The sequence below is a fragment of the Mustela nigripes genome, chromosome 13, assembly GCF_022355385.1.
Source record: "Mustela nigripes isolate SB6536 chromosome 13, MUSNIG.SB6536, whole genome shotgun sequence".
Lineage (NCBI taxonomy): Eukaryota > Metazoa > Chordata > Mammalia > Carnivora > Mustelidae > Mustela > Mustela nigripes.
The window spans coordinates 53,976,964-53,999,231 of NC_081569.1; the positions used below are offsets into that span (position 1 = coordinate 53,976,964).

The 22,268-nt window shown below is 42.8% G+C and overlaps 1 long non-coding RNA gene across 2 annotated transcripts in view; it reads left to right on the forward strand.

Moving 5' to 3' along the window:
- LOC131998681 (uncharacterized) overlaps positions 1 to 20,039 on the forward strand; it is a 27,054-nt gene extending 7,015 nt beyond the window's left edge. Inside the window, exon 3 of one of the 2 annotated variants that reach the window (XR_009398818.1) lies at positions 19,259 to 20,039. This is a non-coding gene — a long non-coding RNA (uncharacterized LOC131998681). Of the gene's footprint in view, positions 1 to 12,495; positions 13,425 to 19,258 lie in introns of those variants that run through there. The other variant, XR_009398816.1, reaches the window with a different exon arrangement.
- Positions 20,040 to 22,268: the final 2,229 nt, after the last annotated feature.

Genomic DNA, 22,268 nt, shown 5'->3' on the forward strand with positions numbered 1-22,268 from the left:
GAGAAGAAGAAGGAGGAGGAGGAGGAGGAGGAGGAGGAGGAGGAGGAGGAGGAGGAGGAGGAGGAGAAGAAGAAGAAGAAGTCTCAGCCCTCAGGGAGTTCTGACAGCTGGATAAAATGCTAAAAGGTGAGAGAAAGTCTACACTGTATGTGAAGCTCTATCTTCAGGTTCTTTCTTTCTTGTTCTTTCTTATTCCTTCATTCTTTCTTTCTTTCAGTTTTTATTTATATATTTGACAGAGAAAGACACAGCGAGAGAGGGAACACCAGCAGTGGGAGTGGGACTTCAGGATAATGATCTGAATGGAGACAGATGCTTATCAACTGAGCCACCCAGGCAACCCTCCAGGATCTTGCATTTTGTGATCCCTTTCCCCCTGCTTCTTTGAACAAAGACTCTCTCTGCTGAACTTCCCTCCCAAATGCTTGCTGTAACAGGAAAGGATAGCATTCCCATTCCTGCCCCCGCCCCAGAGTCACACCACATCTGGTCTTGGCGAGTTTCCCTTAAACAGTTTAGAGTATTTATCTATTTATCTTGTGTACCTCTTAAGGAGGTCAATAATGCTGTAAACAGAGTAGAGCTCCTGGCTCAATCAAGCAAGAATATTGAAAAGGTCATGGCTGTAAAGTACCTCATCACTATAATGCACAGAATATATGAGGCATTAAAATCCCTAATGCCTAGACTTTTGATTAGAATTTATGGATGAGCAGAATGAACTACCTCAGTACATTTTTTATGGCTGAAATTAAAACAGGGGTGGATTCACTTAACCTCTGCCAGCAGCCTTCACTTCACTGAACTGCCTTCAGTGTTCAGAGAATCCTGTCTGTACAGAACCCAACGTTTTGGGTAGTAGTTACTGCTTTGGCACCTTCCCTGAAAAGAGAGAGAAAAAAGGATAGGTGATAATAGAACCAGCTGGTGAGACATCCTTACGCATTCGAGACCAGGCTGATGGTGAAGGGAGTGCTGATGGTTTCTCAAGGACTTTGAGCACCTAGCCCCTGGCGTCCATAATGGTGACCAGCTCAAATGCACGACCTGTCCTTCCACTGGCCATGCAGCAGGGACAGCTCTCCACAGATTCTGTTCCTCTGCACCACACCAAGCAAAGGTGGTCGTTAACTAAAGATAGTGGCCTCCCAGCCCAGGAAGAGTGGACATAAAGAACATGAAGTCACGTGGATATTTCAGGACAAGAAGAGAGTCTTTACTACCTGAAGGAATTCTGGATGAAGCAGGGAACAGGGCCTGATTTGGAAATATTTCTAGGAAATGTTTTCTATGAAAAATTATGGAGGAAAGAGCTTATTCAGCCGCATAATCTTAACACCAAAGTTATCAGGTGTTAGTTTGTAACCTTTTGAAAACCTTGGATTCTTCTGCTGTGTGAGGCACCGTCAAGGGAAGAGACAGAGGGAACAAGCCAGACATTAATCCTCACAGCAGCCCTATGAAAGTAGGTATTGTCCCTATTTTACAGATGAGAGAGCTGAGGCTGAGAGAGGTGAAGAAAGTTGTACAAGACCCTAAGATGTTAATTGGCAGAGCTGAGATTCCAATCTCATCTTCCTGGCTGCAAAGTCCATTCCCAACGTCATACACAAAACTGATTGCAACAACTTCCCTGTGGGGATCACAGGCAGCCTTGGGAGCAGCCTTGATTCAAAAGTCACCACCTTTTGATTTGAGTGGCAACCAAAAACCTGTCTTTCTAAACATGTGTCTCTCACTAATCTCTGTAATTTCCTAGGAGTAGCTGGGTACTTTAGTTCTGGTTTTCTTTTAAAATGCAAATTATCCAGAGAGATGAGACACTTCTTATAAATAAATCTTTCAGATACCTTTTTCTTTTCTTTTCTCTTTCTTTCTCTCTCTCTTTCTTTCTTTTTCTTTTTCTTTCATTCTCTTTCTTCCTTTCAGAGAAAGAGAGAGGGCAGTGCACCTGGGTGGCTCAATCAGTTAAGCCTCTGCCTTCGGCTCAGGTCATGATCTCAGGGTCCTGGGATAGAGGCCTACATCAGGCTCCTTGCTCAGCAGGGAGCCTGCTTCTCCCTCTGCTGCTCTCTCTGCTTGTTCTCTCTCTCTCTCTGACAAATAAATAAATTAAATCTTTGAAAGGGGATGGGGTGGGGAGAAGGGGTGGAGGGGCAGAGGGAGAGGGAGAATCTTAACAGGCTCCACACTCCACACAGAGGCCAAGGAAGGGCTCAGGCGCAGGACCCTGAGATCATGATCTGAGCCAAAATCAAGAGTTGGATACTAACTGGCTGAGCCACCCAAGTGCTCCAGATACTTTATTTTCTCAAGGACAATCTTGATAGAATTAGACCATGGTTCACCTGGGGAGGAAACAGTGGGGTTTACAGAGGAAATGGCAAAAAAGAAACAGTTGGAGGTGTCAAATACATGAATCTATTTCAAAATTTTACCTGAGGCTGACCTCAGTGATCCCTTTTGCTTTTTAGGAAGAGTAAGTTCTCTATTTTAAAATGTACATGCCGATTTCATTGTATTGTTGTAGGACAAGGGCCATGGGTATGTGGAAGACTAAGGGATTTGTATAAACGAATCAATATAAGGAAGGTGTGGTGTGGTGCTAGTTCAATCTGTAAATGACTTCATTTTTTGTGACCAAATTCACTCTTCCTAATCCACATGGCTTCATTCTCTTGACCATTTATCAAATGTGAGGAAAAAAATATCTGGACACTAGAAACACTAGAGACCAAGTTATATAGACCAAATTTGTCATCTAACATAAGGTCTAATATTGCAAACTGAAAGAATTGCCTTCTAGGAAAAGACTGAACACATTTTTTTTGTGTGATTTTCAACATTATTTTCTTGTATTAGAAACATTGTTTCTATCAATCCTTTTTTTTTTTTCTTTTAATAAGTGCTGTATTAGAATTTACCAGCAGAGGGGAGTAAAGGAACACAAAATACCTTTCAGTTTAGGATACGTGTTGTGCATAAACAGGGTGGCAAAGTCTGCAAACCCATGCCTTTTTATAAGCCAGTGGATCCAGATGAACACATTAAATTTTATGGACATCTCAGTCATTAATAGAGGCAAACATCTATAGGTCATAAAGGCATTATTGACCTTCTTGATTGGCAGTTTAAGAGATGAGAAGAATGGATTTTTTTAGTGCATTTTGGCCAAGTTTGCCAAGTATAAAGTTTTATTTTCCAAGTCTCCTGAAGCTGTAGTGAAATCAACTGTACTATACTCAAATAAAAATTTTTCTTAATTTTGTATGCCTATTTCTGAGTATTCATTTAAAAGGAAATTCCGATGAGATGGATTTCTTAAGACCACTCTATATCATGGTGGATGGAAATATGACTTGTACAAACTGTACCTCAAACACATACAGCCTTTCCTTAGACAAAGAGTGGATGTGGGAACACAATCTGATGCCAGTTTGAAATACATCAGAAGTGCGTGAGCACACACACATGCACCCACACAACCTTTGGGAAGCCAGTTATTCACCTCTAGATGAAAGCTAGTTAATGTTCCAAACCCTATTTCCCTGTATTGTGAAAGAAGGAGACTTTGGGGATTAGAATTATGAACCCTTACCTAGACAGAATAGATTGCACGTTCATTGTCAACAACCTGAGATGCCTGGTGAGTGATTCGTGTGCTGCATTAGAGACAAAAAGATACTGAGGAGGCCATTGCAATCAAGCTGAGGAGACCACTGAGAGTGTATTTGGCAATGAGATATCTCTTGTAGGAAACCTGAAGGCCAATCACCAATAAACGAGAATCCCGATATCTAACCAAGGTGCTATTCACCAACTTTCTCCTTCCTTTTCATTCATTCTGTAGTTCTCCTAGAGTGGTGTTAAAAGATAAACTGAGACGTGTTAAATAATTTAAGATTTTACTTGAACAAAAGTCTATTGGAATCCTGCAGTTCCAAACTGGGAGTGGTTAGGTGTGTTTCACCGACAGGCGCTCAGGGAGAGACTTTTAATAAAGAAAAGGTGAAAACAAAGCAAGGAAATTATTGATTGGCTATAGCCTAGTTGGCTGTTTGTGATTGGTTGTTCTTGGGTTTTGACTTTGTAAACTTGCGGCATTTACAGGCTTGGATAAGTTCACTTAGGCTGCCAAGGCATGAGAGCCACTTCGGTCCAACGGTCTCTTTATTTAAATTAACAGTGGTAACTAGAGTTTTGTGCTCTTACCAGGAGTTCTATCTGGTAGGCCAGAGAAGGAAAATGTCAGCTTTAGATTTCACTTCATGAAGTGTCCACTCCTCAGTTTCATTCTCATTGGCTCTTTATACAGGATCTAGGAGTCATACCGTCCTCTTTGTCTTAACGAACATGCTGTATACGTTGTTAATTACCTGGTTTAACAGGTATGAAGGTCTTATATTCATATGATGTTTTCCAGTCCCAGCATGTCAAGTGTTGGTAGAAAGACTTAATGTATCACCCATGGACCCATGGATGGTTCCAGAATGTGTTGTCATTTGCTAAGATAGGCTTGATTTGTTCCTGGTCTTAGTGAGGGTTTTAGAGCTCAGCTCACCAGGAAATCAAGGAATTCTGGAACTTCTGGGGAAGGGTGAAAAAAATGGAATGTCAGCTAGGCTTCAAAGATAAAGAATACGAGTATTAAAAGGGGAGTAAAAAGGCAATCCATGTAGGAGAAAGCGATTCGTTAGAGCACAGTTCTACACTAGACAGGACCTGATGAGTTATGAGGAATGATGAGTGATAGCAGTGTTCAAGTAGTGGAGACCCCTTAGTCTCCCAGAGTTGAAAGGATGCCTGAGCAAAAAATATGGAGAAAAGAAAAGACACTGTTTTGGGTCTAACACATATACACGGGACTGACTCCAGCAGGTTTCTCTCTTTCTCCCTAAATTAATAAATCTAGATGTATTGAATGGCTAAGGATAATGACTGTTTCAGAGTTTGGGAAGTAAATGAGAATATGTATGCAAGCCTCCCAGGCTCCAGTGGGTATCTAACTGATATTAACTTCCTTTCCATTCCCCAGTCATCAAAATCTATCCCCAAAATACCATTCTCTAAGAAAATGGCAGTTGGTAAGCATTAAATGTTATAAATCTCAGAGTGTTCCACAAAGCACATTATCCTTAGGAATTTTAATAATAAATATAAACATAAATAATAAATACTATATTTCTCTCTCACCCTCTTGTGCTCTGTGCCCAAGAAAATAGTCCCTTCAAGCTCATAAAAAAGGTTCACACTTAAATTCTATCAATAATTCGTTAAGACAAATCTTTTCTATTTTTCTCTAGCAACAGACGCGCGATGCAAATGTACAATGGTTGGGAATGTTTCTAAATGAAATCACTCTAACAACTCAAGCATTTCCCCGGCTTCTGTTCTGGAACACACATAGGTACTATTTTTGTAATGTGGGCTAAATGCCTTAAAATGAATTTCACTGTTAAGGAAACAATTATCCCTTGGTTTGATGGCAAATTTTCCCTTTCATAAGGACCGCCAAGTTTATGGGGGAGAAGGGGAAAGCAAAATGAAGTATGGTGTTACGTTTGCACTTAGAGTAAGGTTATTTTGTGTGTCGGGCCATTTTGATAGATAATGTTAGATAGTGACATGGTCGCTTAGCAACCCTGTCATGGAGAAACCCAGGATTCCTGTTTTACCGGGAAATCATAAGGAGCGATACCTAGGAGAGTCCATCTATTCTTTTTGGTGATTTTTTACAAATCACCAAATTGAACTCTTTGGAGTTCAAATGAATTGGATAGGGTTAGAAATTTAGATAGTAGGATTTGTATTGGTGGTGGTGTTCTAATAATGGAGAAAAGATATTGATCGATTTTTAGTCTTGGCTGAGTACTAAAAGACTTGCTCTCAAGTACAAGAAGGAGTGATTTCCCCTTACACAGGACAGCTCCATGCCCAGAACAGCTGTTCTTACCTCCTCTTGCCCAGTGCTAACGTCTCCACTTGGACTTTTAAACCTGGCAAATTTTTCACTTCAGGATTCTGTTAAATCAATTTCTCACCCTTCTCTTCCATTTCCAGTTTTTCCTTCCAGCCTAGAAACATACTCATCTCAGAAAAAAGCCAACAAAAAAAGTAAAAACAGAAAACGTGCTTTCAGCTCTCCAGTTACCGTCCCATCCTTTCCCACCCCCCCACCTTTGTTTAAAAAAATATTTTATTTATTTATTTGACAGACAAGAAATCACAAGTAAGCAGAGAGGCAGGCAGGGAGAGAGAGGAGGAAACAGGCACTCTGCAGAGAGCCTGATGTGGGGCTCAATCCCAGGACCCGGGGATCATGACCTGAGCCAAAGGCAGACACTTCAACCCACTGAGCCATCCAGGCACCCCACCTCCCCTTTTGATAACAACCTTGAAGAGCATTCCACATTGATGGTTTTCAGCTCCTCACCTCCCTCGAGTCACCGCAGTCTGAATCCTACGGCCTTTAGTCCACTGAGAATGCTCTCGCCACGGTGACGATAATCTGGCTGCCAAATTCACTGGACAGTTTTCAGTCAATCTGTCACTTCTCTGGCCAACCTGAGACCTCTTTCCTTCTGGCTCTTCTGACCTTTCCACAGGTCTCTCTCATCCTGTCAATGCTGGGCTTCCGTGAGTTTTATCCTCAGTCTTCTCCTCCTGTGCTGTGTGGTCTGCTGAGTGAGGTCATCCCCTCCCGTGGGCTTCACTCATTATCTGTGGTGACTTCCAAATCTACATTGTTCTGGCTCAGACCTCATTCTGGAGCTCCAGGCTCATTTCCAGCTACCCTTACAAATAGCTCTCCTTCTGCATCTCCTCGTCTTCCTAGTGCCCGCACCTCAATAGCACCAACAGCCTGCTCGCCCCCACCCTTTTGTCTCATCTCAGTTAGGGCCATCACAAATCAGAAGTCTGAGTATTCCCAGATGCCTTCCCTTCCATTATACGCCACATCAAGCAACTCGTCAGGGCCCATATTCACCTCCCACATTCACGTTCACCAGAGTTCATATTCAACTCAAGTATCTTTTGAATCTGGCCTATACTAACATCCCTATTTCATTCAGCCTGTGTTCAGGACAACTGAAATTTCCCAGTTGTCCTCCTCATCATCAGTCTTGTCCTCTCCACCTCTCCCTGCACCCATCCATCTCACTTCCCTGATGATGGAATTAACACTTTCTGGAACATGGCATACCAATGCTTCACATTTTGTTCTTGCCTACATGTTAGCATCAACTCTACTATTTGCCTTGTCACACTCCACTGCATATCCTATGCTCTGACCATCTCCAAGAGAAATATCCTGTGGTTTCCTAAATTAAATGTCCTTCCATTCCTTTGTACTTTTACATATGCAAAACCCTGGGCCTCCCCCTTCTGCTTCTCTGCCTTAAGAAATTTATACTTTAAGAATCAGCTCAGCCATCACCTTCTTGGGGTTCTCTCACCAGGGAGGACTTAAGTACTCCTTCCTTAGTGCTCTGTCACAATTTATCTGAATGTTTTTTTTTTTTTTAAAGATGTTATTTATTTATTTGACAGAGAGAGAGATCACAAGTAGGCAGAGAGGCAGGCAGCGAGCGAGAGAGGAGGAAGCAGGCTCCCTGCTGAGCAGAGAGTCCGATGCGGGGCTCGATCCCAGGACCCTGAGATCATGACCTGAGCCGAAGGCAGCGGCTTAACCCACTGAGCCACCCAGGCGCCCCTATCTGAATGTATTTTGACATTTATCACTCACATATGTGATGTAAATGTAATGTACTTACAGATATGTCCTTGATGAAACTGTTAGCTGTCTGATGGCATGCAAGAAGTCTATTTTTAAAAAGTCCTTATATCCCCTGTAGGTGCTGAGTGAATTCACTCAGAAGACTGAGTGAATGAATGAACAAACATAAATTATTTCAATAGTGAACATTAGAGGACAGGAAAACAGACCCTAGTAGAGATTGTGTAGCCTGTTAGTTAAAAATCAGTAAGATTTGGGGTGCCTGGGTGGCTCAGTCAGTTGAGCACCTGAGTCTTGATTTTGGTTTAGGTCGTTATCTCAGCATCATGGGATTGATTTCCACATCAGGCTCTACACTCAGCAGAGTCTGCTTGGGATCTCTCTCACCCACCTCTCTCCCTCCCCCGCCACCTCTAAATAAATAAACAAGCAAACAAATAAGTAAACAAATAAAATCTTTTTAAAAAAAGAATGAAAAATCATAAGATTCACACCATTAGGACAGCTATCAGATAAACAGAAACTAGCAAGTCTTGGTGAGAATTTGGAGAAATCAGAACCCTTGTGCAGTACTGGTGGTACCTCAAAAAGGCTCAACCACTATGGAAAACAGTATGGTGTTTTTTTTTTTTTTTTTTTAATTGAAAATACAACTACCAGCAATCCCAGTTCAGGGTACGTATCCAAAACGATTGAAAGCAGGGTCTTGGAGAAATTTCTGCACACCTGTATTCATAGCAGCATTGTTCACAATAGCCAAGAAGTGAAAGCAATCAAATGTCCATCAACAGAGGAATGGATAAAGAAAACATGACTTACACATACAATGGGGTATTATCCGGCCTTCAAAAAGGAAGGTATTCCCGTCATGATACAACATGGATGAAATTTGAGGACATTATGCTAAGTGAAAGAAGCTAGTAACGAAAAAATAAATATTGTATTATTCCACTCATATGATATATGTGAACCAGTCAGATTTTTAGAAACAGAAAGAAGAGTGGCGATTACCAGGAGCTAAGAAATGGAGAAAAGGGGAGTTGTTTAATGGATATAGAGTTTCAGTTCTGCAAGATGAAAAAGTTCTGAAGATCAATGCAAATATACTTAACACTACTAACCTGTACACTTAAAAATAGTTACCAGGGTAAATTTTATGTTTTGTGTTTTGCCATGATAAAAAAAATCAATAAAAGCACAATACACAGTATATTTGACATGGTTTAGATACTGTCTGCAGGCCAAGGGCTTGATAGGAAGACATTTATGACTTTCGCTTCCATAGTTCATATCAGGCTGAATGTATTTATATTATTTACCTTGAATGCTTTTCTTTGAAAAAAATTCTATAATACAGATAGCATAATATTTGGATAGAAAAATAAAACATAACAACGTGAATTGCCTTGGATGGATTATAATATGGCATGAATAACCAAAAAATTCCATTTCCTTTCTCAGGAAGGGTGCTGTACCCTTTCACCATCTCATCTTTTTTACTCATCTTTGAGTAGCATGTAGTGATTGATAGAGTTCAACATTAACAGACCCAGCAGTAGTTCTGTTGGAGCTTATAGTCTGAACGCTATGACCCAATGCAGACAATTACCTAGAAAGCTTAGACAGTCGACCAAAGGGTGCACATGAAAATATACACACATGCACATGAACATGCACACTCGCACAGACACACACCCCACTTGGGGAAGCTCTTGACGCATCCATGAGTCAGGTTCTTGAATAATTAAGTAATATTGAGAAAATACGTATCTCCCTAAGAGGCATATGTTGAGAAAATGTTTCTAAAGAAGAAGGTAAAGCAGGAACTTCAAAATGTCTCTACCCATCTTCATTGACCTAAAAAGGTTGACATGAAATCTACAAAGAGCAATCAGCACTCATCCAAAAAGTGGACCTCCCTTTGAGCTGAGTTTTTGGTCTTTAATGATCCCTTAACAGCAGGAAACATCTCACATGTTCCCTTTAGGGTTTCAGAAATTTCCTTTTTCTGAACCTATACATTTTTTATCTCTCCCATGGAAAACATAAACACCAGGGGTAAAATGGAATTCAGGCTTCTTAAATGATTCCCTACTCTAATGTGGCTCATTTTCCATCATTGAACGTCTGGGGTTACTTCAATTTTAAAAAAGAAAACCTGTTAGCCACTGAAATTGAAGTAGCTGATTCAAACTGGCGAAACTGACAAGGAGGGGACCTGTGAAAATTGCCATGTGCTTAGGGTGCAAGGGGAAATCCCTGATATAATACTGCTTTCCTTTCTATGTGCAGCTTGGGGATGCAGCACAAATGCCAGGCCTTGCTTCTCATCCCTCCCAAATCTGTAGGAAGTGCTTCTCTGCTAGTCTGAGCCCTGCCATTTCTGAATTGCCTGGGAGCTATAGAGAAACATCATTAACTCAATCTGTGTTAACCTGAAAAGCTGAAAATAAAAATAGCATCGAGGAGTCCACTTCCGTAGATCCCTGTTATTTTGTATATTGTATTTTTCCTTGAGCTACTGTTGCTTGCTGACCATTTCCTCATTAGAGCTGCTCTTTTCTTTGCCCGGCTTTATTGAGACATAATTGACATATAACATTGTGTAAGGTGTGAACACTGTGATGATTTGATGCTGTCTATATTGCAGAACGATTACCAACACTAAGGTTATTTAACACATCTATCACCTCACATAATTGCTGCGTATGGGGGCGGGCGGTAAAAACACCTAGGATCTACTCTCTTTTCAGCGGTTCTTTTAAAATTTCATTTTGCATCTAGCTCTGCCTGTCAGCAAGTTTACTCGGAAGAAAGAGAAATATCCTCCTTCACTCTGTGCAGAGGCAAGAAATGGAGGGGAGCAAGTCTATGATACTGTGAGATCGCCTCCCTAGCCCCACAGATATTTATGCAGATGGCACTACATAAAATTGAATTCCTTTAAAAAGCGGGCTTACTGGGAGAAATCACAAAAGCTAAAATCCTTTAGAAACTCTTTGAAAGAATGTGGAGGAAGAGATGTGAGGCAGTGGAGGGTTTCTAGACTGATGGCATGTGTGGTACAAAGACTTATGATAATATGCTAAATCTTGCTTTTTATTTGCTTCCTTGCTTGCCTCTTTGTGTTTTGGTAGGAGCCTGCCATAGAGCCACTGATATTTGATTCCTTTTCTCCCTTAGCAAATCATCCTGGAAACTATTGCTTGGTCTTCTGATACCAGCTGGAAGAGATTTCTTAAAGATTTTATTTACTTATTTGACAGATAGAGATCACAAGTAGGCTGAGAGGCAGGCAGAAAGAGTGGGGGAAGCAGACTCCCTGCTGAGCAGAGAGCCTGATGTGGGGCTTGATCCCAGGACCCTGGGATCATGACCTGAGCCAAAGGCCGAGGCTTTAACCCACTGAGCCACCCAGGCGCCCCTGGAAGAGATTTCTTGTAGAGAGCCACAGTACCTCAATTTTATCTAAGAATGATGACCGTGTAACTTCTCACATAAACCAAGACAGATTTCAAAGTCAAAGTGGTCAGTCGGAAGAATTAATGGACAGTAATTAATCGACAGCTGGTGAAAACCAGGACTGATGGGCAATAATTCACCACTAGGCCCCTGGGTATCATCAGTAATCCAGATCAGGAATTGGCCCACTTCAGTTTCTCAGGGAGCTCGTGGAGGATGCTCTTTCCTTCCAAAGACCCTGCAAGCAAGGGTGAAATTGCAAAATCTCTGGGCGATTCTCTTTCTGGTTCACACTAGACTCAGAAAGAAGCCTCTTGTTTTGCTTGTTTGAATGCTTATTAGCAATTGTCTATTACCATCTGCATGAGTGTGCTAGGGCCACCATCACAAAGTACCATGAAGTTGGGGGTATGAACCACAGAAATATATGTTCTCACAGTTCTCAAGGCTGGATGTCCAAGATCAAGGTGTCAGCAGGGTTCGTCTCCTCCAAATCTTCTCTCCTTATTGTGAGATCACGGCTTCCTCACTGCATCCTCATAAATGAGACCATGGCCTTAACCTGTGGTATCTGACACTCCAGGTTGGTAGGGTCAGAATTAAGTTAAATTATAGGACACCTAGTCAGTGTCTGCTGAGAATTAGAAAATTCCCTGGTGTTGAACAACACACAATCTGACCCACCAGTCCCTCCCATTTGGTCAGGCATGGGCAACCCGGGTATCTCTCTTGAGTCCTAATCTCTGTATCCTATAAGGACACCAGTCAGATTGGATTAGGGGCGACGGTAAAGTCCTCATCTTAATTTCCTTGCCTCTTTAAAGGCCTTATCTCCAGAAACAGTCACATCCTGAGGCCTTAGGGTTTAGGGTTTCAACATATGAGTCTTGGGGAGAAACAATTCAGTCCATAATACTGATAGGTCTCTGTCACGTAGTCATTCATGAACCAAGAATTGGACTCACCAGACACCTACTCTGCCCGCACCTTGAACTTGGACTTCCCAGCCTACAGAACTGTAAGAAATAAATGTCAGTGACTATTTTTCTGATATTTTTGTTATAGTAGCCCAAACACACTAAGACAAGATCTGATCATTTGGCAAGTAGCAAATAGGTGGATTTATAGGGAAAATCTGGATGAGGTGCACACAGGACTATGTCAGACCTGAGCCACGTGCTGAGCTATAATAAAATATGAACGGGGAGACTGAAATCACTTCAAAATACTACAGTCAAGTTGCCTGGATATCAAATGCTTACTGAAGTCAGAAAGTCTGTCTGTTTTCATTACAGCCTCGAATGAGGGAGCCCCATGCAAGCCTTCCAGGCCGATGCCTTGATGCCAGCCAGCAGATCAGCACTCATTCTCCTCAGGGGGTGGCGACTGGGGAGCTCCTGGTGACATTTCATTCTTTCCATGAGAGTGTCAACATGGTTTCCTCTGATACAGAAAAGTGATCTACAGGGATCAGAAATTTGAAAAGAAATAATCCGAAAAGTATTATTTAGCTTTCATGGTTAATAGCATTTATGGGCTGCAGATAATTAGATGTAGGGAGGAAACCATGAAGTCATCAGAACTGGAGGAACTCTGATAGTTTCCAAATTCATCTAGAAAGAACTTCAAGAAGGACTGTGCCAAACCATGACTGAGGAAGGATGGAGGAACCCTTATGATGAGACCTTATGATCCTAAATGACCAAATGGGAGGGACTGGTGGGTCAGATTGTGTGTTGTTCAACACCAGGGAATTTTCTAATTCTCAGCAGACACTGACTAGGTGTCCTATAATTTAACTTAATTCTGACCCTACCTACCTGGAGATAGTGTCAGATACCACAGGTTAAGGCCATGGTCCCACAAGGCTGCTCCCACTTCAACTGCCATTTGCAAGGCCAGGTTACTATCTGTGTTTCTTATGCTTACCAGTTTATTATAAAGTATATTATAAAAGATACAGATAAACCGCCAAATGAAGAACTACAGAGGGTGAGGTCTAGAGGGTCCCCAAATGCAGGAATTTCCATTCCCAGGGAACTGGGGTGTGCCACCCACCCCCATGTGGGTGTATTATCCAATGTGGAAGCTCATCAACTCTTGCTGTTCATGAGTTTTTATGGAGCTTCATCTATAGCCCCCCCCTTCTCCTTCCCAGAGGTAGGTGGGTGAGGCCAAAAGTTCTAGCCCCTAATTATTTGCTCTTTCTGGTGCTAGCCCTATATTGAGGTTACAGGGCCCTACCCTAAGTCACTCCATTAACATAAACTCAGGTGGGCTCAAAAGGGGCTCCTTTTAGGGGCGCCTGGGTAGCTCAGTGGGTTAAAGCATTGGCCTTCAGCTCAGGTCATGACCTGAGCCCTACATCAGGCTTTCTGCTTCCTCCTCTCTCTCTCTCTTTCTCTCTCTCTCTCTCTCTGCCTGCCTCTCTGCTTACTTGTGATCTCTGTCAAATTAATAAATAAAATCTTTGAAAAAAAAGGGGGGGGGCTCCTTATAAATGATAGAACGCACAGCTATGGCTGAGGAAATCCCGAGTTTTAGGATATTTGTGCCAGGAACCATGGACAAAGACCAAATATATTTCTTATTACACCACAGTGGGGACAAAAGGGCACATAGTTTTTCATTCAGTTGTGTTTTAAGACAAAACAAAAATAACCAAAACACCTTTCATTCGAATAGGTGAGCAAAGGCATTTGAAGTTTGTGTCATGGACTGAAAAAAACAAAAAAGTCCACAATATACACCTGCTTGGGGACGTAGATATGAAAGATACAAAAATGAGGTATGCCCAAAAGGAATGATCCATTTTGAGGAGAGATCCAGATGTGGCTTTGAGTGGAAAAGGAGATTGAGTCGGCAAGGTGGAGTCAGAGCCGAAAGGAGAAAACAGGCAGAGCGAGGAAACGGACCAAAGTTTGTCTCTGGTGCGTCTCAACAGATTGACTAGGATAAGCGTCTGAGGGTCGGGGAAACTCAAGGAATGGGCAGGGAGTAGACACCCAGGCCTCAGCACAGAAGGACAAGTTCCACATTGCCAGTCTAACAGTTGTCAGATGGCTGATCAAAGTAGCTGCCTTTTTCTCAGCTCTCGATTAGCTCTCCCCCAGTCTGGGTGGACAAGGCTTCTGTGAGCTGGCTGGCATCTCCCAGCCTGCACCAAGCTTCAGCGGGATCCAGCTTCTGCAGCCTCAGTGCCTCTCTGTTGCCCAAGTGTGATTCACTCCGCCTAACAGTCCTCACGCCCCCGACCCACCTGCAACACCCACATCGGGCTCTCTCCTCAGCGGGGATCCTGCTTCTCCTTCTCCCATTACCTCCCAACCTCATTTGTGTTCCTTCTCTCACTGTCTCTCTATCAAATAAATACATAAATCTAAAAAAAAAAAAAAAAAAAAAAACAACCCAGTGATTTCCTTATAATAAGAAATTATACTCAGGACATTTCAGGTAGTGTGCATTTCTTCTTTTTTCTTTCTTTCTTTTTTTTTAAGATTTTATTTTTAAAATAAGTGCTACACCCAGCATGGGGCTTGCACTCTCCACCCTGAGGTCAAGACCCTGAGATCAAGAATAGCATGCTTCACTGACTGAGCCAGCCAGGGGCCCCTCAAGGGGAGCGGATTTCAAAGTTGTCTATCAATCACCGCTGAATCCAACCCCACCCTTCCACCCCCACTGACTCCAGAACTGAAATAATTTTGAGACCCCAAGCGTATGTCAGTTCAAAATCTGTTATACAAGAATAGAAGGAAGTTACAAACTATTGACAACTTGTGATTTATTAAAAAAAGACTTGCTTTCCATTTTCTTTGTTCAAGTAAAAAGAGAAAGATCTCTGGCATATAAACAAGCATATCAACAGGAAAGGCCTTGATCTCCTTTTTTCCTATTAGGGAAGAGGCACTTGACTTCTAGCTTCTCTTCACCTTAGCTCTTTAGCCCCTGAAGATTTGTTATTTCCAACATGACACCAAGTATCTCCTTAGCAACCATCTCAAATAGGGTCAGATTTATCTTTCCTGATGAGGATTACTACTTCTTTCCTTAGAAAAAGAAAAAAGCATTTTTAAAAAGATTTTATTTATTTATTTGACAGAGAGCACAAGTAGGCAGAGAGGTAGGCAGAGAGAAAGGAGGAAGCAGGCTCCCTGCTGAGCAGAGAGCCTGATGTGGGGCTTGATCCCAGGACCCTGAGATCATGACCTGAGCCAAAGGCAGAGGCTTTAACCCACTCAGCCACCCAGGCACCCAGAAAAAAGCATTTTTAAATAGTTATAAACCCAAGTCTAACAGAACATGATTTTTTTTTAAAAGGTTTTATTTATTTATTTGACAGAGAGAGATCACAAGTAGGCAGAGAGGCAGGCAGAGAGAGAGAGGAGGAAGCAGGCTCCCTGCTGAGCAGAGAGCCCAATGTGGGACTCGATCCCAGGACCCTGAGATCATGACCTGAGCCGAAGGCAGCGGCTTAACCCACTGAGCCACCCAGGCGCCCCAGAACATGATTTTTAAAGCAAACAAAAGTAAAACGTAATTTTACAACAGAAGCCCCTCTAATTGGAAGTCTATACCATAGAGTGTATAACTGGTCTAACAACGAAGTCAGCTATGAAATAGCTATGAAATGACCAAAAAGTCAGCTATGAGGAAGAGTACACAATGAAAGAAAAGCAAGAGGCCTCAGCTCCTGGTCCCTGAATTATCTAGAAAGCTGAGCCTTATCATTAATGGGAGACTTTAGTGTTTCTTCTGGAAGGAAAATGAAGATATTACATCCTCTTGTTGCATTTTGGGTCGCCGTGAATGCAAGCTCCTTCAAAGGGCTGACGTTTTATACCCTAAAGGGCAGAACAAGGTTTTACAGCTGTGGGATCAGAGAAGGGCTGGGTGTTCTGTCTTCCAATTCATTACCACACATCATCTATGGCTTTTGGGTAATTGAGCAAATAATGCCCTTGACAGCCATTCTCCCTCTTCAACGCCAAGGCAAGGTAATTAATTAAGGCCAGAAGGGGATTGTTAACGGCTGTTAATGAACCACAATTGAGGGAATTACCTAGGAGAGCACTCTTGGTGTCTATAAAAGTACATGAACAAGAGTAGTTTGGGTATTGAACGTTCCCAACCCTTCTCGTTGCTTTTCATCACGGAAGGGCACATTAAAGATGAAATGACTGGGGAATTTCCAGAACATAGCCCCGCCTGATTACGCTTGTATAACTTTGAGTGGCTATTTATTCTCAAACCCCATCATCTCCAGAGAAACTTTTCTAAGACACACACCTAATATGGAGCACGCACTAAAATATAATGACTTGGACAACCAACGGTTTAGACAGTATTTGTTCAACAGTTTGTGATATAGTTTGAGTGTCTCACAAACATCCTGAAACAGGAGGTGAGGGACCTTCTGCCCTAAAGAAGTCATTATCTCAATGGGGCCACATGAGGGAAACAAGAAACAACTGGAGACCAATATACCCTGATAATACATAATTGTGAAAATGAGGAAACCTCACTTAAAATGGAGCTGGAGAGCGCTGAAGGGGGGTGGCTCATGCTCTTACATTCCTCTCAGCTTCCAGAAGCAGCAAGAAGAAGGAAGAAAATTCTTATCTTGAAAAGGGTGAACACTTTTCACATAGGAATTTAATTTCCTGCTTTTGAGAAAAAGAAGGCAGGGCCCCTGGCTGGCTCAGTCAGTAGAACATGTGACACTTGTTCTCAAGGTCATGAGTTTGAGCCCCATGTTGGGTGTACAGATTATGTAAATAAGTAAACAATTTTTTAGAGAAAGAAAGAAACATTGCACTAAGACCCACTTGTGGCCAATGAGAAACCACCCCAACCTCAAACTGTCCTCTAAAAAACTTTTGTTTAGGGCACTTGGGTGGCTCAGTCATTTAAATGTCTGCCTTCAGCTCAAGGATCATGACTTGACTCCATTGAGTCCCATGTCAAGCACCCTGCTCATCAGAGAGTCTGCTTCTCCCTCTCCCCTGACCCCGCACTCGTGCTCTCTCTCACTCTCTCAAATAAATACAATCTTCAAAAAAATTTAAAAACTTTTGTTCAAAACAAAAGTTTTGAACAAACTCCCATTCCCATTCCCTCACAAAACCGAATAAAAGCTGACCTTCCCTTTGTCTCCTCAGACTTGCATATAGTGTACCATAGCTTGCATGTCCTCCCTCGCAATTTCTCAACTATTCTGGAATGGACACATTTTGCCGGAAAGTAACTGACTGTTTTGGTTTTAGTTGACATAATTGCTAAACTGCATGGCATTGGCCCCGAGTACTAAAGAAGTTCAGAGAAGTGAGAGACAGCTGTGTGGGTGGGGTGAGCAGAGCAGGTTGAGAAGGAGAGGTGGAATCCAAACTGGCAAAGAGGAGCAGGGGGCAAGTAGGAGAGAAGCAGGGCGAGGATGGCCTGCAAGAGAGTCCTGTCTCCCTAGAAAAGAATTTTATGCCAATACATACAATACATATGTACAATTCATACAGGATAATCCTTCCTTCTTCATTGTCCTTTTCCCCTTCTCCTTTTTGCCGAGATGTAAGAGATGATTTGAGGTTACCGAGTATCACTGCATCTCCTCCCAACACACACACACACACACACACACACACACACACACACACGAGGAGATAGGCAGAATGCCCCACACCGCACATAGTTCTTCGGTGACAGAACATGGAACTACGCTCAAACAAATTAGATCACCTAATTGTGAGTCTTGGCATTTTTCTTTCTTTCTTTTTAAAAGATTTTATTTATTTATTTGACAGACAAAGATCACAAGTAGGCAGAGAGGCAGGCCGAGAGAGGGGAGGAAGCAGGCTCCCTGCCAAGCAGCGAGCCCAAAGTGGGGCTCGATCCCAGGGCCCTGGGATCATGACCTGAGCCAAAGGCAGAGGCTTAACTCACTGAGCCACCCACGTGCCCTCAGATGTCAGTTGAATCGTTGTCTCGGGGGCAATCCTGTTGCTTAAGGGGGTAGTTTCCATCCTAGCACTGGATGTTTTGCCCACAGAGCAAGAATGCTTTGCCCACAGGGTCTTTTGCCTGAGTTAAGAGATAAGGAGAAAAGAGGGACTTAATCAATGATAAGGTTTGAGGTCAACACAGAGGGTGTTGAAGTCCTCTTTCAAGGCAACTATGTTGTTAGGGTATACGTACTTATTGTTTGAATCGAAGCATTTATTAGATGGAATAGATAGGTATTTCTTTTGGTTTGGGGACACAGGAAGTTTACTGATTTCTTAAGGGTGCTGTGAAAGAAAGTTCGGGAACATCTGTGTAAGTGTTATGAAACAGTCTTCTGGGTTGACATATTAGCATAATAAATATTAGTGTTTAATATATCAAAATAACTTTGATAATTATTAAAGATAAAAAGTAAAAATTTTTGGAAATGCATCTCTAGTCAGTGTCCCTCCTCCGCATTAACCATATACCTGTTGATGAATGGTATTATGTACCCATTGATGAATATTACAAATGCATATAAAATTATATTCCTATTGTTAACCCTAAAAGTAAAAGACCTAGTTATTTTGCCAGTGAGATGAGTTTATTCAGGAATAACACAGGAATTGTAATTCAGGACATGCAAGCTATGGCAAGCCGCAGGCAGGTCCCAAAGTCAAAGGAGAGGAACTTGATAAAGAGCTTTGTAGAGGAAAAAAAAGTTGGGAGGGGCTGAGACCAGAGTTCAGATGGTGCTGGCTTCCCATTGGCTAAGTTGGTGAGTTGTGGGTTTTTTTTGTTGTTGTTTTGTTTTGTTTTGTTTTTAGAGGGAGGTAGAGAGCACTTGTGCAGTGGGGAGGGACAGAAGAAGAGGGAAAGAGACCATCTTAAGCAGACTCCATGCAAGGCACAAGGCTTGATCTCATGATGTGGAGATCACAAGTGCCAAAACCAAGAGTTGGATGCTTAACTGACTGAGCCACCCAGGTGCCCCACCCCACGGCAACCCACCCCACCCCACCCCACTCCATTTTAAAAAGGGTTCCTTTATTTAGCTCCACACTATTTCTCTTTTAATAGATGTAAGCAGTGGATAATCTTGTTTGCACAACTACCTGAGAAGTTTTATTGTACCAGTGCTACTGAATTATATGCCAACAGTCATGTCGTGCTCAAGCATCAACAACGATCTTGAATGATCCATCAGCTCTACTAGTGTTTTGTCGAAAGCAAAGCTGGAAACCTTTTAATTCTAAAAGAACATGCTCTGCAGTCATTAGAGTGATTTACTTTCTCAGTTCCAGATTTTCCAAGTGTGCCCTCGCTTGTACCCTAGAGGTTTCTAACCTGGGGTAATGCGCCTTATCAGCCTGTGGGAAGGATAAGAGGTGTACTTGCAAATGAGAAGAAGGGCTAGTGTGGAGGGGAGGTGAGAGGGAGAGGCTGCCAGGCTAGTACTGGTAAGCTCACAAGAAGATCCGTGTTAGGCAAGTATGCATGGAGGGTGAAGACCTGGAAATCGGTCCCCTCAAAACTGACTGTACTTACATCAATCTTGGAAAGCCTCTGCATATACCTAAGAGTGCTGAGATCCCAGTGTGAAGACCACTGCCGACCTGAGGGAAGAGTTTTACTCCAGGATATGGACACCATGGCATCCTTGGACACACCTGTATGGGCTATGGAGTGAAGGAGCAAACATTTTGGGATCACTCCTTCCTTTTCTTTCTCTTCCCTGGGTTGCAGATGAATATTGCCTCTGAAGTCAGACTGTAAGGTATAAGTTTTTAGTTTCCCCATTTACCAGTTTTCTAAATATGTACAAGTGATTTAACTGTGTGCTTTGGTCTACTAATGTGTGAAGTGTTGGTTAGTACAATATTTAGCTTATAAGATGGATGTCAGAATTAACAGAATCCAAGCACATAAAGCTGACGCAGGCTGGCTGGGACCAAGGACCCAGTGAGGGCCCCTCAGGATCAGCCAAGAGGGTTCTTGGCTTCACACAGTATGAAAATCAAATGTGAGCTGAGAGGAAGTGAAAGCAGAGTTTATTAAAGACACAGAGCGTAGATATGGACAGACCATCCAGGAGACTCAGAAAGGAAAGTCTCATCTTTGCTAGGGGTCTGGGGTATGTATTAAGGATGGTGGGTCTGATGCAGCGTCTCCTCAATAATCCAGGATTACATGTTTACCAGTCTTTCTTAAGTCACTTATGCCCAGGAGCAGGGGCCTTGATGTGTCAGTGGTCTTGGAAAACTTTTATGAAGACCTTCCCTGTCAGGCCTTAGATGGTATCTATTGTGCTGGGAGACTCCAAAGAAATGGTTCAGTCTTGAACTTTATGAGGAGGACATATATTACCTGTTTTATAAGGTACGCATAAGGCAGGGGCATAAGTCCTGGCCAGAACAGAAGCAGGGAAAGAGACAGTTCTTCATGGGCTCCCTTTAGATTCAACTGTCTCAGAGTTCTCAAGAATACCGCCTGGCGTATGACAAGGACTCCGTTAAGGTACATGATTACAGAGGTTCCACTGTGCTCCGTTAGGGGGAATCCTGCCCTCCCTCCTGGGAGGCCTAGCAGGACCAGGGTGGGGTTCAGGAAAAAGGAAGCCTTTGTGGCCAGTTCCTAAAGAGAAACTCTACTCCTGAGGCTCAGGAGTAAGGAGATTAAGAGAACAGACCCACAATAGACTCAGAGGAAAGGAGTGAAAGAACCAGCCACTGGAATTTTCTTCTGTTCTAGACAAAAAGAGCCTTCCTGAGTTCCCACGAATTTGGAGGTAAATTGCTGATCTATAACAAACAGTGGGCTTGTGCTGGACACTCCAAGGGAACTGGGAGGTTTCCATCGGGCTCCTCAGTTAGGCTGACGAGACTGGAACTCGGGCTATGGCTTAATGCTTCTTCCCTTTCGTTCTCTGCCATTAAGCAGATTTATATCCCGGTATCATTCTGCGTTTCCTTACTTACTCAACAAAGCAAACTCTTCTGGTTTTGTTTCTTTTTTTTTCTTAGAACCCCGCTTTTGGCTTCTGCCTAGTTCATACTACATTGCAAACGATACAAGTTTGCATTTGTCTGATATGCTGAAGCTAGGCATTGGGGAATACAGGAGGGATCTTCAGTGCCAGAAGGTGAGTTAAGATGAGGAATCTACGAAATGAGATGTCTTGAGATGCCGAGGCTTCCCAAGGAGAAGGATTTGTGAAGACAAACATCTCTGAATTGGGGCAAAGATTGACTCTTCCTCATTTGCTAGTTCCCCTGCTGCTTTGCTTGGTCAATAAGGCAGGTGGGGTGATGGAAAGAGTGCACACTGGGAAGGAATCAGGGTTTTTGCAATCAGAGGCCTTTTGCGGAGGTCTTTCTTAGGTTAAGGGTAAAAAAAAAAAATCCTCCTGTAATTTTAACACACGGATTCTTATTCTGACCTTTGGAGCCACACAATCTGCTCTGTCCCGCACGCGCAGGCTTGCCCAGCATGGCAGCCAGCTATCACCACCCCCCCCATAGGCAATGTCTCCTCACTGGCCCCAGGGAAGTTCTGGGACTATTTTCCTGGGCTCAGTCAGGCCTTGTGGGAAAGGCACCAAACCCATGCTGGAGTTTGTCTGTCCACAGGGATGGAGGCCCTGTTTATTCCATCCATGATACAGCTGAAAGATATTTCAAAATTCTTTTTTAAAAAGTCAACTTGTGCTCTGGGGTTTTTCTAACCTGACTGAAAAACCAAACGCTTCTCTGTTGCCTCCAATCACGATTAGGCTTCAATCCACTCATCTCAGCAGGTGCCATGATGGAACGGTCTGGTATTCACCTTCCCTTTTTTTTTTTGTTAAGATTTTATTTATGTATTTGACAGAGAGAGATCACAAGTAGGCAGAGAGGCAGGCAGAGAGAGAGAGAGGAGGAAGCAGGCTCCCTGCTGAGCAGAGTGCCCGATGCGGGACTCGATTCCAGGACCCTGAGATCATGACCTGAGCCGAAGGCAGCGGCTTAACCCACTGAGCCACTCAGGTGCCCGGTATTCACCTTCCTTAGCGTGAGCCCCCTACGTGGGCAGCAGCTACTGTGCCCTTGGG